Source organism: Macrotis lagotis, chromosome 4, assembly GCF_037893015.1.
Source record: "Macrotis lagotis isolate mMagLag1 chromosome 4, bilby.v1.9.chrom.fasta, whole genome shotgun sequence".
Taxonomy (NCBI): domain Eukaryota; kingdom Metazoa; phylum Chordata; class Mammalia; order Peramelemorphia; family Peramelidae; genus Macrotis; species Macrotis lagotis.
In genome coordinates, this window is record NC_133661.1 from 160,101,556 (window position 1) to 160,113,501 (window position 11,946).

At 39.2% G+C, this 11,946-nt stretch overlaps 1 pseudogene; it reads right to left on the reverse strand.

Annotated features, from left to right (window-relative positions):
* Positions 1-4,173: 4,173 nt before the first annotated feature.
* LOC141522756 (NEDD4-binding protein 2-like 2 pseudogene) lies at positions 4,174-9,782 on the reverse strand (annotated as a pseudogene).
* Positions 9,783-11,946: the final 2,164 nt, after the last annotated feature.

Sequence of the window (11,946 nt, forward strand, 5' to 3'; positions counted from 1 at the left end):
ACTTGTCAGCATTAGGACAAGCTTTCCTTGGAAAAGCTATCACACCAACCCTCCCACTTCTCAGGCCAACTCATCTCCTTGGATGGAGGGGCTGGGGTGGAGAGAGCTGGAATGGATGCCAGACCCAGGAACAGGGACTAGCTTTTAACAGCTTCATTAAGTAGGATCCTGTTTATAATTCTCCTGTGAAGGATCCCATTTTATTTGTCTAAGCAAGACCCTGGCCCTTCTTGGGAACTATTCTGATGTTGGCTAAGAATAACACTGGCCTTTTGGTCCCCCCAAGGAGGTGTGGGGAAATTGAAGCCCATTAACTGTTACAGGAAGAACAGTAAGAAACTCTGACTCTACCATAACTTGCTGGGTGATTTTAGGCGAGTGGTTACAGCTCTCTGGGTCTCTGCTTCCTCATTTGCAAAGCAATTTCTAAGAGTTCTTTCAGCCCTGAAATTCTATGACTCTACAAGGAGGCAGTTTGAGGTTGCAGATATTTTAGTTGACAATACAAATGTAAACATAATCCTAATTGATTAATTTTCTCAATGTTGACCCCTATTTAAGGACATGAGCTCATGTTTCTACCTAAGCCTGCCTATATCTGCTTGAACTTCTGCTCCTCCCTTCTAAGGAGGTGTTTTCAGCTGTTCTCATCTCTTTCCTCTGAGCTGTTGGCACTTTGGGGATTGATTGGTCCCTGCCCTTATGGACAGTGTTTAAGAAGGTTCTGGCTGGTTAAATCCTTGCCATAAGGTCAAGGTCACCTCATTGTCTTTTGGTGCATTGTTCAGATTGACTTCTCTGCCTGTTTGTCAGGATTCTTAACCCAGGGCTTCTCTGTGACCACCAACAGTTCAGACTGACTTTTCCATTTGATTCAAATAGCATCTACAATGTTTGAGGCACTGTGCTAATTCCTAGGGATGGAAAAAAAAAGAATGAAAAGTCTTTGACCTCAAGAATTTATGTGGTAGGGAGGGAGGGGTAGGAGGGAGACAGAACATAACATGTACCCAGATAAAGACAAAATATATATTAAAAATACAAAATAAATTCAAAATAATTTGAGACAGAAATAAATTCAAAATAATTTCAGAGACAGGGAAATAAATTCAAAATAATTTCAGAGACTGGGGCAGCTAGGTGGTTCAGCAGACAGAGTGAGAAGAACCTGAGTTCAAATTTAACCTCAGATACTTATTAATTACCCAGCTGTGTGACCTTGGCATGTCGCTTAACTCCATTGCCTTGCAAAAACAAAAATTAAACAAATTTTACAGACGGAACATAAAAATTGTTAAGCTTAGTGACTGAAATATTATAAACACAAACATTTATCAATGCATGTTGACAGACTGGACAGGAAAGACCTCATGCTGTTGTTCAGCATGACTCTTTGTGACCCTGTTTTGTTTTTTCTTGATTGACCATTTCCTTCTCCAGCTCATTTTACAGATGATGAGGTAAATTGGTTGCTTGACTCACCCAGGTTCACACAACCAGTAAGTGTCTGCCACTGCATTTGAATTCGGGACTTCCTGGCCACTTTGCCACTTAGCTGCCCAGATCTCATGTCAGAGGTGATGCTTGAGATTTACATTAAGAGAAACTAGGATTCCAGGTCTTGGATGAGAAGAGAGAGAAAATTTCCCAGAAGGAAACACTATACAAAGCTAACAAGGCAGGAGATGGAATGTTGTTCACTAGTCACAACTAGTAGGTTGATTTAGTCCAAATGTCAGTCAGTGAATCAGAATTTATCAAGCACCTACTATGGGCCAGGAAATGTGCTGGAGAAACAAAGACAAAGAAAAATCCCTGTTCTCAAGAAGCTTGTAGTGAATGAGGAAGAGAACATGTAAAACATATACAAATAAGATAAATACAGGATAAATTGGGGGTCATCTCAGGTCAGGAAGGAACTAAGATTTAAGGGATACTGGGAAGGTCCTTTGTAGAAGGTGGGACTTTAGCTAAGACTTGAAGGAAGCCAAGAAAGCCCGAAGGCAGAGATAAGGAGGAAGAACATGCCAGGTCATGTGGTATGGCAGCAGGACTAGTGGGAAATTGTCTGGAAACATAGGTTGCCTTTTGCTTGTCTACCTGGAATCTGAATTACTTTTCTAACCGATAGACCTGAGTTCCAACCCAAGTCATGAAGAATGAACACTTCAGACTTTAGACTGGAAGGGAGAGAAGGGGAGGAGAGTCTGCTGTAGCAACTGATGCTTTGGAAGGGGCTCAGGGAGTAGCAGACTATAGAGAACTAAGTGCTTCACACCAAACACAACATTCAGGGAATTTAAAGACAAGAACCATTCCCTGACTCCCCAAATATTCAGTTTACTGACAGGCAAAGGAGTTTGGATGTAGGGGTAGAAGATATTAGCAAATAAGTTGAGGAAGGGAACCAGGGAAAAACTTCTTATAATATAGGGCATATGAGTAAAACTCTGAAGGGATTCCAAGAGGCAGAGGCAAAATGGAGTGCATTCTAGACACAGGAAACAGCCTTTGCCAAGGCAAGGAGGTGAGAGTAGTATGGCTAAGCTAAGTTCAGAGAATAGCAAGTGAGACAGTTTGGCTTGAATGTAGAATATGTGAAGTAGAATAAACCATGTGACAAACCTAGAAAGGTTGTTTGTGGGCAGGTTTGGAAGAGTTTTAAAAACCAGGACGAGGAATGTTTCATTTTATCCTAGAAACAAAGAATCAATGAAGGTTCTTGAAGATGTGAGTGATTGGTCAGGTTTGTATACATTTAGTCAGTCATATACAATTTTTGAGTTCATCTTTTCATCCTCACATTTCTCTCTTTCCCTTCAGTCCACTGAAAAAGCAAGAAAAATAAAACTGTTAGAATGTATATAATCAAACAAGTGAGATTCTCAAATCAAGCATGTCTAAAGAAACAAATAAAATAAAAAAACAAATTCATGTCAATCTGCATTCTGAATCTCTATCTAGGGGTGGGTCACATGTTTCAACTTGAGTCCTCTGAAGTTATAATTGGTTGCTGTGTAGATGAGTGTTCCTAAATTTTTTGAAGTTGATTATCTTTACAATATTATTATCATTACATTATTCCCCTGATTCTGTTCACTTTACTTTGTATCAGTGCACACAAATCTTCCTAGGTTTTTTTATGAAACCATTTCTTTCAACATTTCTTACACCACAATGGTATTCTATTACATTTATATACATAACTTACTCAGTTATTCCCAATTGGTGAGCACTTTCTCAGTTTCTGATGCTTTGCCATCATGGAAAGAACTGCTATAAATATTTTTGCATATATGGTTCCTTTTTCGCTTTCTTTTACTTCTTTGGCATATTGATCTAGTAATGGCATCATTGTGTCAATGAATATAAAGACAATTTAATAGTTTTGGGAGGCATAATACCAAATTGCTTTCCAGTTGTAAACCAGTTCACAGTTCGACCAACAGGACATTAATGTATCTCTTTTCCTATGGCCCCTTTAGTATTTATTAATTTCTTTTCTTTTCTTTTTCTTTTGGTCAGCTTTGAAAGTCTAATTGTTGATAGGTAGTTTCCTCAGAATTGTTTTAATTTGCATTTCTCTAGTTATTAGAGAATTGGAGAACTTTTTAAATTTGATTATTGATCACTTGTATTTCTTCCTCTGAAAACTGCCAATTCATAGCCTTTGATCATTTATCATTTGGGGAATGGTCCTTATTCTTATAAATTTGAACAGTTTCTAGATATCTTAGAAATAAAACTTTTAGGGGCATGTAGGTAGCACAGTAAATAGAGCATAGGCCCTTGAGTCAGGGAGCCCTGCATTCAAATTTGGCCTTATACCCTTGATATTTACTGTGTGACCTTGAACAAGTAACTTAGAACCATTACTCCATTAAAAAACAAACAAAAAATTGAAATGAAATCTTTATCAGGAAAATTTCTCAAAGATATCTTTTCCTCTCCAATTTTACTTTTTTCTTCTAATTTTAGCTGAAATAGTTTTTTCTTTTTTTTATTAGATTTTTTTTTATTAGATTTGAACCTATTTAAAAACCTCCAGAAAGTCTCAATGCTTCTTTTGTAAGGGTAAGCCACGAGCTAATTTTAGTTGAAAGCAGAGTGTACATTAGTTATTTTGCAACATCAAAGTGATTCCATGAATCTAGATAGCCTCCCCACCTCTGTCTTCAAAGTCTCTCAGACCTTCTATGTGGAGGCTCCGCTGAATTCATTACAATAGAGATGGACATTTTATATTCATAATGATCCAACATCTGTGCAATCTTTTCACAAGACACGCCATGTTTATTCCTCTTTTCTAATTTCACAGGATCAAATTTCCACCATGTTTCAGGTTCATAAAATTCCACTTGGTATCCTTTGCCTATAGCCATTTCCATATAAGGTTTCATTTCCCAAGCTTGGGTATTAGTATTATCTATTACAACTGGAGATCTTCCCTGATCAATAGCTTTTTTTGCTCTGCTCTGGTTCCAGTCATGGGCATCACCAAGTTGTCTAACATTATATGTGTACCCATTTTGATGCCGAAAATAATCATCAGTGCTGAAGATGATGCCACCATGATTCTGACCAAGCAGAACATGAGAAAGTGTCATTTTCCCTGACCCAGGCAGACCTCTTAAAAGGATAAGTAGCCTGTTTAGTTTTTTGTCTTGGAACTGCTGGTTGATAAATCTGTCTGTTTTCTCCATCTGGAATAGAGAAGGGTCTTCCCAAGATGATTCTCTTGTTTCACAGAAACCATTACTTTCTCGTCCTTCTTGTTCACTATTAGCTGAAATAGTTTTGCTTGTTGCCAAAATTTTTAATTTTCCATAATCAAAATTATCCACTTTTCTCCTGTGAACCAGGCTTGTTTTTTAAGTGGATCATTTTTGGCCACTGTGTGGAGGATGGATTGGAGAGAGAAGAAATAGGATCTGAAATAGAAGTCCAAGTAAGAGATGATAGATGGGTTTTGTGAGAGGAAAAAAAGAAGACAGACACATATAGAGACTGAATAGCTAAGGTTTGGTAACCAATTGCTTGGGAAGAAGGGGTATGGAAGTAGGAAGAATTCTTAAACTATGGTTGTACCTTTGGAGGTTATAAACTAATATTAAGAATTGGAATAAACAGGTAGACAAGAAAGACTGAAGTTTTGTTGTTCAGTTGTTTTTTTGATTGTACAACTCTTCATGACCCCATGTGGGATTTTCTTAGCAAAGACACTGGAGTGATTTGCCATTTCTTCTCCAGCTTATTTTCTAGATAAGGAAACTGAGGTAAATGTTGTTAAGTGACTTGTCCAGGATCAGACAGCTAATAGGTGTCTGAGGCTGGATTCAAGCTCAGGACATCCTAACCCCAGGCCTGGCATTCTATCTATTGTGTCACCTAGCTGTTTTGGCAGTCTTTTATAACTGACTGAAATCTTATGTTACCATTTCAGCTAGAGGATCTCTGGACTACTGGCCTGACTAAGCCATCTGGAGTTAAAGGCTTATTGTTAATATTCTCCAGAATAAGTCTTTCTGTAACATACATTCTTCCATTAGAAAAACTGAAAGGGTCTTTGGAAGTCATCTATTTCAATTCCCATCATTTTACAGATGAGGAAACTGAGCTCAGGGGGATTTAATAAATTGTTCAGTGTCACACACCTAGTGAGTGGCAGAGACCAGTATTTTAACTGAAATACCTTGATTTCTAGAGAGTGAAGTAGAGAAAAAGGGAGGATCTGGGTATCAGAGCCTAACCTAAGACCTGGTAGGTTAGTGACTTTAGTCATGAGTTATTTATATGCCTCCAGGGATTATTAACATAGTTAAATCTCCAAACCCATACATTTGACTTGGGAAGGTATTTTTTCCTCTTATAGTTGAAAATATGTGTGCCTGATATTCTGGGAATTCACAATATACTAAATGAAATAATGAACTGCCCAGATTCCCTCCTCTGCCCTCCACAAGCTGGTCCAACCCACTTTTTCTATGACATTTCACAATGATCACCTCCTCATATTTTGGATCTAACCAAACTGGACTATGTCTTAACTTTCCCTAACAGAACTCTTTTCCTTTCTATTCCCCCTGCCCACCCTGGATAAATTCCCCCTTCATTATTCAAAAGCTTTCTCTTCCATCAAGACTCAAGTTTTGGGGCGGCTAGGTGGCATAGTGGATAAAGCACTGGCCTTGGAGTCAGGAGTACCTGGGTTCAAATCCGGTCTCAGACACTTAATAATTACCTAGCTGTGTGGCCTTGGGCAAGCCACTTAACCCATTTGCCTTGTAAAAACCTAAAAAAAAAGACTCAAGTTTAAAATTATACTCTAAGATATAAGTCAAAGGATCTCATCTTAGCTCTGCCACTAACTAACTGGCTTTGTGAGCTAGCTTAGGTGAATTACTTCCCCTCTGGACCTCCAGTTCCTCACCTCAAATATTCTATAATTCTATGAATTTACCAGAAGGGGATGGGATGAATATTAGGGGAAGGTAGATCGGTATCTTGTGCTTAGGACACTGGATTTGAAATCAGGAAAATCTGAGTTTAAATTTTGCTTCAGACAGATATTCATTCCCTGTATGAAGTCATTTAACCTCTCTCTTGGCCTCACTACCCTCATCTGGAAAATGGGACAATAATAGCATCTATTTTGAAAGTTTTATGTGAGACTCAAGTATTTATTTCACATAAGTGCTAGTTATTATTACTGATATGGCATTGGAAAGAGGGGAGATGATGAGGGGGTAGGGACAAATTAAGTTAGTCATAGTCTGAAATTATCTGAACATGGGCAAAGGAAAGATTTGCTTCTCTAGAACAAATTGCTCATGTAGGGAAATAGTTGGATACTAGAATGAGTGGGTTATTGGGAGTTTCTAATAGAAATTGGGAATTTCTAATAGAAATTTCTTGATTGAGTTGAAAGTGATCTAAGTGGAACATTTGAGAAAGATCTGATAAGATCCCTGGGCAGATTCCCAAAGGAAGATGGGCAGCTCCCTCTCTGAGAATCTCCCCAGCTGTTTCCACCAGTCAACTAGCCACAGTAGCGTCCACCTCAGAGTCCAATGACTTTATCTCCATCCTGCTTAGGTCTATGAAATTTCTGTGGGCTCCCAGCTAACCTCTAAGACAGCCTGAGGGCTGGGCCTCAGGGAGAAGCAGTTCTGGGGAATTATTCAGCAGCTGAGAGATGTTCTCCTGCGGTCTCAAACTAGCTGGGACTGGACAGCTGCCTGGCTTTAAGCAGAAGGCTGCAAGCTGAAAAAGACATTGTCTTAGGGTTGGAATGTTGCAGTGACCTATCTGGACCTTATTGCTCTGACCTTCCATGAGGTCAAGTTAGCTCCTGATCTGGAAGGACTTCATCTTTTGTGACTGAGAGAGGCCAATGTGGTATAGTAGAAGACCTGCCCACTGGAAGATTCCTTATCCCATATTTAGAAGAGTTCATAGAATCAAAGATCTAGAGATAGAAGGGACCTTGGAGGTCAACTAGTATAAACAATTCGTTTTTAGATGGGGAAACTCAGGAATAGAAAGGTGAAGTTATTTTCCTCATTGTGGTACAGAAGATAGGATTTGAAGTTAAATTTTCTGACATCAATACGAGTATTCTTTCTACTATTACCAGTCTAAAGTAACAAATAGAATTGATTCTAAGCATATTCAACAGGAGATTTTTGGAATCCCAGGTTAGCTTCTCCGAAACCCCTAAAATGTTTGTAGTTAGATTTGAAAGACTTTATACTATCCAGAATGGTTAAAATTTCACTATTTAAGACCTACCTTATAATTTAAAATATATGATCCTATATTTTTATCTTTTGTCTTGAATTTGGGATGCAGTGGGCAGTAGAGGAAAATGGAGAATTTCTTTTTTTTTAGGTTTTTGCAAGGCAATGGGGTTAAGTGGCTTGTCCAAGGCCACACGGCTAGGTAATTATTAAGTGTCCGAGGTCAAATTTGAACTCAGGTACTCCCGACTCCAGGGCCGGTGCTCTATCCACTGAGCCACCTAGCCACCCCCAAAATAGAGAATTTCCATGGAATTGGGAGGCTTCACCTAAAATCAATTGCCAGAAAACTAGAGTTAAAAAAAAAAACAAGAATAAAGTTGTTCAGTCATTTCAGTCGGGTCCAAATTTTTGTGATACCATTTAGGGTTTTTTTGGCATAGATACTGGAGTGGTTTGCTATTTCCTTCTTCAGCACATTTTATAAATGAGGAAACTGAGGCAAATAAGGTTCAGTATTTTCTGAAGTTTCTGAAGAAAGATTTAAACTCAGTAAGATTAGTCTTTCTGACTTCAAGTCTGGCACTTTACTACGGAGTGATTCATTTCAACAACAACAACAATAATGTGGAAGAAAGTACTTGGTCCTGAAGTTACACAGACAAAAAAGAATCCAGCTCCTGCCCTCAATGAATTCTCATTCTAATGAGAGGATATGGCATGTATATACAAGAAAACAAGAAAAACATACATTTTATAGAAATTGAAATTCGAGAAAGCAACATGGAGCAAACTCCTGAATAGGAGTTGGTCCCTGAGCTGTACTTTGAAGGAAGTCAGAGATCAATGGGGTAAGGAGGGAGTACATTCCAGTTGCAGGAGACTACCTGTGCAATGGCTGGATATGGAATGTCATCAATGGGAACAGCTAACAGAACTCCAGATTCATTCTGCTTCACCCACTTTGCTTGTTGGTATGGGATCAATTACCCCACCCCCCCCAAAAAAAAAGTCAAATAGAGAAATGAGAGTTTGAGGAGGGACATGCAACCTCTAAGTAGAAGAATCAGGGAAAAAGAAGAGGGTGGCAGCTGAGCTGGGCCTGATACAGCATTTGCTTTCTTCTAGATGACTAAGATGAGAAGAGAATTAATATAAAATAAGATTGGGAAAGGTTTGTGGGAAATAGACTTCAGAAGGCTTTAGACATTAGTTTGAGGAGCTTGTTTATCCTAAATAGAACCATTGAATATTTTTGAGGGGAGGAGGTAACAAGATGATCAGATTTTTTTTGTTAGCAATATCTATTTGATAGCTATTATAAGATAGATTAGAGGGGGGGAGAGACTGGAGGGAGAGAGACCATTTAGGAAATAATTGCAATAGTCTAGGCAAGAGGTTATGAACACTAGTACTAGGGCAGAGGCTGTGTGAATGGTGAAAAGGGAACAGATGCAAGAAACATTGTGAAAGTAGCAATGATAAGTTATTGCAACTGGCTATGGATTCTAAGGGGGAGAGAGAGATAAGAATGACTCTAATGTTAAGAACCTTGGTAGCTGGAAAGATGCAAGGTAAAAACTAGGAAATTTGGAAGAAGGATAACTTTTTTTTTTGGAAAATACAATAATTTCTGTTTTGGACATGTCATGATGAAAAGATTTTAATATGAGATGATATCTTATAACATAGATCTGAGTCTTGGAATTCTCAGTTTCTTATTTCTGATTAGAAATGTGTCTGAGGTTGGGGGTGAGCTGGGGACAGGATGAATTAGAATACAAGATTATAATAATATTGGGGCATATTTGGATTAAGATGTAGCAAGATGGGGGCGGAGCCAAGATGGCAGCATGAGAACAAGCTTTCCCAGGAGCTCTCTCCAAAATATTTCAAAAACCTTAAAATTAAGACTATAACTAAAATTTTAGAACCCCTAGAAAGATCCAGTGAGGCAATTATCCAGCCCAAGATAACCTGGAAGATCATGAGAAGGCTTTGTTCTGGGGTTAGAGGGGGCAGCAGCACAGCCAGGATTACCATGCTAGAGCAAAGGAGCTCCAGCCTTCCAGGAACAGCCCATGGGGTGCCTAAGTCCCTGCAAGTTCCAGCTCCTGGCAGCAGAAGCAGTTTCCTGACCTGTCAACTCAGGGAACACCAAGTACAACTTGGAAGATCAGTGGGGAAACCTCTGCTGGAAAGAGCATGGGGGAGTACAGGCCTGCTTGGCCCTCAGCGCAGCTGCAACAGTTCAGCCATGACCCTCAGCACAACCCAGATCCCAGGAAAATGGAATCAGGCCCACCCAGCCTCCCAGCAGGGAGCCGAGAGGCAGCTGCTCCCAGAGGGCTCAGCTCATAGAAGGTAAGGGGGTAGGGGGAGACTGTGGAGGTCTCTCCTCTGTCCCTGGGACAAGACTCTGGTGCTTTGTCCATATTTAGACTTTGGTCACAGTCTGGGCCCCCATACTGGCATAGTGGACTAGGGACCCTCCTTCACAGCTCCAAGGCAGAGGGGAATGCTTGTGGTCATCCACAGACCAGAGCACAGGCCAGGAGAGCAGTCAGAGCCTTTCATAGTATCTTGAAGGAATTGAAGTCCTTGTAGGGGTGTCCTAATAATATTCAAAAGTTTGGGATGCATTCTCAAACCAGGACACAGTCTGGGGAAATGAGTAAACAGAAAAAAAGGAACCTGACTATAGACAATTACTTTGGTCCCATGGAGATTCAAAGCACACAATCAGAAGATAACAAAATCCAAGCTTCTGCATCTAAAGCCTCCAAGAAAAATAGGCTATGGCAGAGCTCAAAAATGATTTTGAAAATCAAGTAAGGGGGAAGCTAGGTGGCGTAGTGGATAAAGCACCGGCCTTGGAGTCAGGAGTACCTGGGTTCAAATCCGATCTCAGACACTTTATAATTACCTAGTTGTGTGGCCTTAGGCAAAACCACTTAACCCCATTTGCCTTGCAAAAAAAAAATCAAGTAAGGGAGGGAGAGGAAAAACTGGGAAGAGAAATGAGAGAGATGCAGGGAGAACATGAAAACCAAGTCAGCAGCTTAGCCTAGGAGATCCAAAAAAATGCTGAAGAAAACATGTTAAAAGCCAGTTTAGGTCAAATGGAAAAAACAGTCCAAAAAGTTAACGAGGAGAAGAATACCTTAAAAAGCAGAATTGGCCAGATGGAAAAGGAGATAAGAAAACTCTCTGAAGGAAACAATTCTTTCAAATGTAGAATGGAGCTAAAGGAAGTCAATGACTTTGCGAGAAATCAAGAAACAATAAAACAATACCAAAAGAATGAAAAAAGACTACAAGAAAATGGAAATATCTCATTGAAAAAACAATTGACCTGGAGAACAGATCCAGAAGAGGCAATTTTAAAATTTAATTAATTAATTAAAAAATTATTGGGCTACCTGAAAGTCATGATCAGGAAAAGAGCCTCAACTTCATTTTTTTAATTTAATTTTTTTTTTATTTTTTAAGTTTTTTTGCAAGGCAATGGGGGTTAAGTGGCTTACCCAAGGCCACACAGCTAGGGAATTATTAAGTGTCTGAGGCTGTATTTAAACTCAGTTCCTCCTGATTCCAGGGCTGGTGCTCTATCCACTGCACTACCCAGCTGCCCCTCAACTTCATTTTTAAAGAATTTCTATAGGAAAATTGCCCTGATATCCTAGAAGTAGAGGGTAAAATAGAAATTGAAAGAATCCACCAATCTCCTCCTAAAAGAGATTAAAAAAATAACCCCCATGAATATTATAGTCAAATTCCAGAACTCCCAAGTCAAAGAGAAAATATTATAAGCAGTCAGAATGAAATAATTCAAATATCATGGTGTTATAGTCAGGATCACACAGGACTTAGCAGCATCCACATTAGGGGCTTGTAGGGCTTGGAATATAATTTTCCAGAAGGTAAAAACTAGGAATGCAACCAAAAATCAACTATCAAGCAAAACTGAACATCTTCCAAGGGGAAAAGATGAACTTTCAATGAAATAGGGGAATTTCAAATATTCCTGTTGAAATGATCAGAGCTGAACAGAATGTTTGATCTTTGAGTATAGGTTTCAGGTGATGCATAGAGAGAGTGGACAGGAAGAGTAAATTATGAGACTTTTAAGGATGATGAACTGCGTGTATTCCTGCATGGGAAGAAGACACTGATAATACTAATATGAACCTTCTCATTTATTAGA